The sequence below is a fragment of the Anopheles marshallii genome, chromosome 2 (assembly GCF_943734725.1).
Source record: "Anopheles marshallii chromosome 2, idAnoMarsDA_429_01, whole genome shotgun sequence".
NCBI lineage: Eukaryota > Metazoa > Arthropoda > Insecta > Diptera > Culicidae > Anopheles > Anopheles marshallii.
In genome coordinates, this window is record NC_071326.1 from 76309678 (window position 1) to 76315289 (window position 5612).

Below are 5612 nucleotides of genomic sequence, written 5' to 3' on the forward strand. Positions count from 1 at the left end.
ATATAAAGGACAACAGGAAGCAAGGTTTCATTGGAGACGAACGGGTTGTCTTTTAAATGTAACATTTTGTTGCAAAAAAAACTTTTAAAATAAGCATTTAGTTCATAAATCGTTTAAGATAACGATTAAAGACCTTTCGAGTTTAAGTTCATGTAAGAAGCTGTTTATATTCAATTTAAAAAAAAAAGTTCAATCGACTTCCGATTACCTGGAGTAACTTTTTATTTGCACCATATGTACGTAATCTAATAATGAAATAGTATTGGAGACGAAAGAAAATATTGCGGTAGCCTGCTAAAAACACAGTGAAAAACTGTTCCTTGAAATCAATGGCAACTACTAATAAACTATTAGAAGACCTCTTTAATGCCCTCGGACGCAGTGACTGGAGTGGCTTCGAAAAATAATAATAAACCCTTAGAAAAATACTTAAACAACGTACTTAAAACTCTTAATTCTTAGCATCACAATTAATTTTCATACACTCACGTTAAACTCCACATTGTCATTCTTTTATCAAAGTCTAACTGCTCGCCCACTCCAGTATTTATAAATTTCCACATATTATAAAGCAGTTCCAGCTTACTAATCATAATTGAGCTTTTGTGTGATAAATTAAACGATTAATTTAAGTAAACATTAAATGAATAAATCGATTCATATTGTAAATTTGTGTATTAAAAATAATTAATTTACTGTTACAAAAATGGCATTTATGAATAACTTCTCTTCCTTTCAAAAATTCAACACTTCCTCCCAGCATTTCGTACGATTGCTTAGTTGTGCAAATACTTTTGCCTCATTTTACTAAATCACCTGTCCGGAAACACTTTACTTTAATCATATCCTTCATTCAACAGCCAACCGCATTTGGATAAACTGAATGTCAAACCGTTGGCACTTGGTCATCCCTTCAGTTCCTGTTGACTTTATCCGGCGTGCCCGGTGTATTCGCAGCGAAATCCGGGAAAGATAAACGGTACCGCTTTTAATTATCACCATCTGTATGCCGCCGCACAGCCACACCGAAACCGGGCTCAGTGTGTCAGCCATCTAGCCAGGTACTTCGGCACGCAAAACTATAAGCGCTCGCTGTCTGAGAGAAAAATATAACAAAACTTAACGCGCAGACACACACACACAAAAAGAAAAAAAAAGAAATGGTCTGTCACGTTGCGAGCGAAAAAAAAAAACAGCAACGACGACAGTCAGTAAATAACCGCAGGTAATTTAAAATGAATTAAAAAGAACTCTCGCCAGTTGTACAAATGGGCTGCAGCAGCGTTAAGCACCCTTGGAGCTTTTGGTTGATGGTGGGCCCGAACTGGAGGAGGCAAGATAGAAATCATCACCGCTTCGCTTCGTGATGGTATGAGCCAGGCCTCGCATAGTGGTTGCCTTGGTGACAAATGCACAATGCCGCACTTATCACGCGCCCAATGGCGTTTGCCGGAAAAGGCGTCTGGCCATGGCCGGAAACCGTTGCGTTGGAACTATTTTATCTATTTGTGGCGTTTGATAGTGGAGCGTTGTGGTGCCAGCGGCCATTGTTTTTATTTTTTACTTTTTATTCTACCGTGTGCGCAGCAAAGGTGTGTCCGGTTCTTTTTATCAGGCACCGACGTCGCACTGATGCTGAGTTTTCCTAATTATTTCCATACAACCCCTTTCTAACGAGCCTGGTTATGATGAAGCACGGTCACTCGTCTTTCTTTGTGCTAGGAAAATGGGAAAATTGTGATCCGCTTTTTTCTTCTAAACTTCCTGTTTTGCTGTTCAGATGAGAGTTTTCCAAGACAAGTGACGCATTCTTCGTTACGCATCCGTCGAAACCCTATACAAACCCAAACCCCGATGGAAAATGGACGACCCACTTTTTCCCGCCGGTTGCACCCTCTTCCGGAAGGAACCGTTTTCCGGACGGGGTTTCCTTGCGGAAGGTAGCAGCATACAGAGGATGGCTAAACAAAAAAAAACACAAAAGCACACGGAATACTACACATGAAATTAATTACCGTCATATTCAGCTCAACCCGTCAACATTAACCGTAATCCGAAAGGGGAGTTGGCCCCATCCAACCGACCAAACGAACCGAACGACCGCCGTCACAACGTTGACGGGTGACGATGGGGGGATGAAAAATGGCTTCTCGACAGAAGTGTTTAGTATTTTTGCCACGAGACCCCGTACAAGGTAGGTATGAATCATAACGCGAACGGGAAGATGCGCCGGACGAAGGTTGGGCCCCTTTTGATGCCGAGCTGCAAGTGGCAGCGGGAAAAATTAGAACCGTTCGCAACCAAATGGCGCACGCTGTTTGGCAAACAAAGCGCAACACACTTGCGTTGGACCTTTTTTCGCTCCTCCGGCCACAAAAAGTCCGATGTCCTGCCGACCGGGTTGTTCGGTTCGGCGAGCAACTTGATGGTGTAAAATCTGCTCGCTTTCGAACTGACAAGATTGTGTGAATGAATGTATTTGTATAGCAAAAATCATTTCAATTAAATAGAAAAAAACGTGAATGATTTATAATTTATGTTCAACAAAGCATTTTTCTAACCATGTTGCAGCCGATTCGTCTCCATCGAAGCATCCACGATTGAGTGCAATACTTTTCCACCCGTAAAGAAGAATCCATTAACGGAATGGCAACCAGAACATCAGTCCTTTATTCCATCCGATCCACTTTCATAACTTGCCATCCGTGTTCCTTGGTTTTGCTGTCAGCGCTGGCAAACGCATCGGAACGGGCATTCATTTGCACTGTGGCACAAATTAATTGATGTTTCAATTTACAATTCGCTGTTTGCCATTTTGTGCGCAAAAGCGTAATAAATCATTCCCACATTTTGTTGGCGATAGAGCTAGCACGGTAACGGTACGGGGTAACAAGCAAGGTTTAGAATTGTTGAGTGTTGCTGTATCCCTCAGGGGGTCTTTTATTGTTATTCAAAAGAACAAAATCTGCTAGCAACATTATGAATTATCAGATGAAGCTGAAATAAACAACAATAGCAGTCATTTTTAATCGATTTCTTTGTTAATTTTCACCACGATTTGTAATATGTTACTAGAACTACCGAACACTTCCTACTATTTTTTTCCTTCTATTTTTACAGTAAAAATCAATTACGACGTTATCACATATTCAAAAAGTTAGGAAATAACTACAAATCTAATCTGATTGAATTTCCACAACACATGGAAACATAATCCAACGAAAACGATCTCATTCGAAATAGTTTATAATGTAATCTGCATCCAAATCCAATTAAATCGCTTGAATTACGACACGAGTTAGCAATTGAAACTTAATTATCAGCTTGTTTTAAATTATTGACAAATGTTTATTTTGTTTTATTTAATTTCTCTATGATGACGGCAATTGCCGGTAGAGTTGGGTTATATGCTATTTGTACAAGGCATTTCCACCTTGTAAATTGCCCTACCCCGGTAATATTTAGTTGTGATTATGTATTTTTGGTTGCTGGTCACTTATTTTCATTATTCATTATCTTTAGAAGTACCTTAATAATTCCTTAAAGAAAGTTAAGCATGTTCCGTTGTGTCTCGATGATTACAGCCCTAGGGATATTTCGTAGGAGATTCATTTTCAACTCCACCTGCTTATTTACACGTAAAAGCAACGAGAAAGTATGTTGAATATTGAAACGCATTAGTCTCAAAACAAAGATTTTCTAAACATACTCAAATACTATGTATTGAAAATCCTGATAATCTTGTACTAAAGTACAGTGTCTATTTTTTCACAATATCTGTACTAGAGATGTGCACAATGATTCAGAATGATAAAAATCTTTCTAGATAGTGAGTTAAGCTAAATTTACAAAAAAAATATTTTTATAACTCTTTGCCATTTAACTCATGTAAAAAGCATAAATCATTAAAATTTAACTCTTGACGACGAGCTTTAATTTAACGAACGATTTAAATTGTGAGTTAATTGTTGCGGTAGTTAACTAACTTAATGGTTCACGCCGACCTTTCACTCACAATTTAAATCGTGAGTTAACTCCCACAACTCTCACTACTTACGTTTGCTCATTTTAATAACAACAGGGGTAAAACACAATATAACTCACATTTAGCTTTATGCCACATTGTGCAAACTGTGCGATTATCTTACTAACGCACCGCGAAAGAATCATTTAGAGGACTCCTGCAGCAGGCCAAAACCGCTAAGCGATTGTAGAGCTCGACTGTTCAAATGAACTAAAATAATCGAAGCTTCCCACAAGAGACGTGGTAAAACATTTTATAAATAAAATTACTACCAAACCACACTCTAAACAAGCGAATAATTGATCGCGATCGTTTTCCTCTAAGACGATAGAAACACGAGTGGTGGAAATCTAATATGTAAAGAGAAAAATTTAATGAACTACGCATCAATGGATCAGTGCTACCTGCACAGATGCGTCATCTGGGACATCACGACATCAACCTCAATACTTTTTAGAGGAAGGAGTCGCTTTTTTCGGATTCGTTCCTTAACTGAATAGATGAGAATTGGTTGTGGCATAGAACTCATAGGAACCAGGAAAAAAATATATGAATGACCTATTCCTTTGAATTCAAGTTATGTTTCAATTGTTAAGATTGTTCTATAAAATTTGGAAGGATACTTATCTTACGATCATTACAGAAAATAAAAACATCCAATATTCTGATATCCTCCTTCTGAACAAAAAAATAATAATTATCACGACTAGCACAAAAGACGACATCAATAATGAGCATGACGGTTGGCAAAATAAGATGCACCAAATAACAAAAGAAAACGTCAAGATTGTTCATATTTTACGAAACAAAACAATTACCAACATGCCACTGACCGGACCCGGACTATCGCATATTTAGCCTCACTTAGCAACCCATCCCAGCCGATTCATAAAACATGCCGTACGAGCGTATAGAGATGGTGCCCGTCCGCGGAATATTTACATGCCATAATATCCTGTCTTGTTGCTGTCATGTTTCGCGAACGGTCAGGTATTCCCTTATATTATTTCATTTATTTTTGCATGTGTTGTTATTATTTTAGCATCTACCTGTGACTCTTCAGGCGACGGTACAATTTTTTTTGTTTATTCGCACGGAAAGAGAGGTTTTTTTTGGATCCCCATCTGCATCTGAAAAAAAAGGATGAAACAAATTTTCGGTACATAAAAACGGAAACATTCCACGGGAAGATCACCTGCCGCAGCGGATAAAAGCGAAAATGGTATGAATTTTGCATCCGGTGTCATGTGTGTCGTCCCGTATAGTGTCTCCCTTGTTCGGTTTGCAACGAATTGTCGAGGGGGAGAAGGTTTTCACCGGATACGGGACACGTGTCCAGCTGCATGGCAGCATGGTCAACCGTGTAGGCTGTTGGGCCAAAGATAAGCTTCATCAATTGAGACCGTTCGTCCCTTTCCCATGACAGATGCTCGGTCCGGTTGGTAAGGGACCCAGCGACGCAACTGCAGGGAAAACGAAAAACGGAAAAGAAAGCTTTTCCCTCGACACACACACACACGCGGACAAGCTGCAGTGAAAATAAATAATGTTATCATATTGCTGTCCACGTGTCCACGTCTGCCGGCTC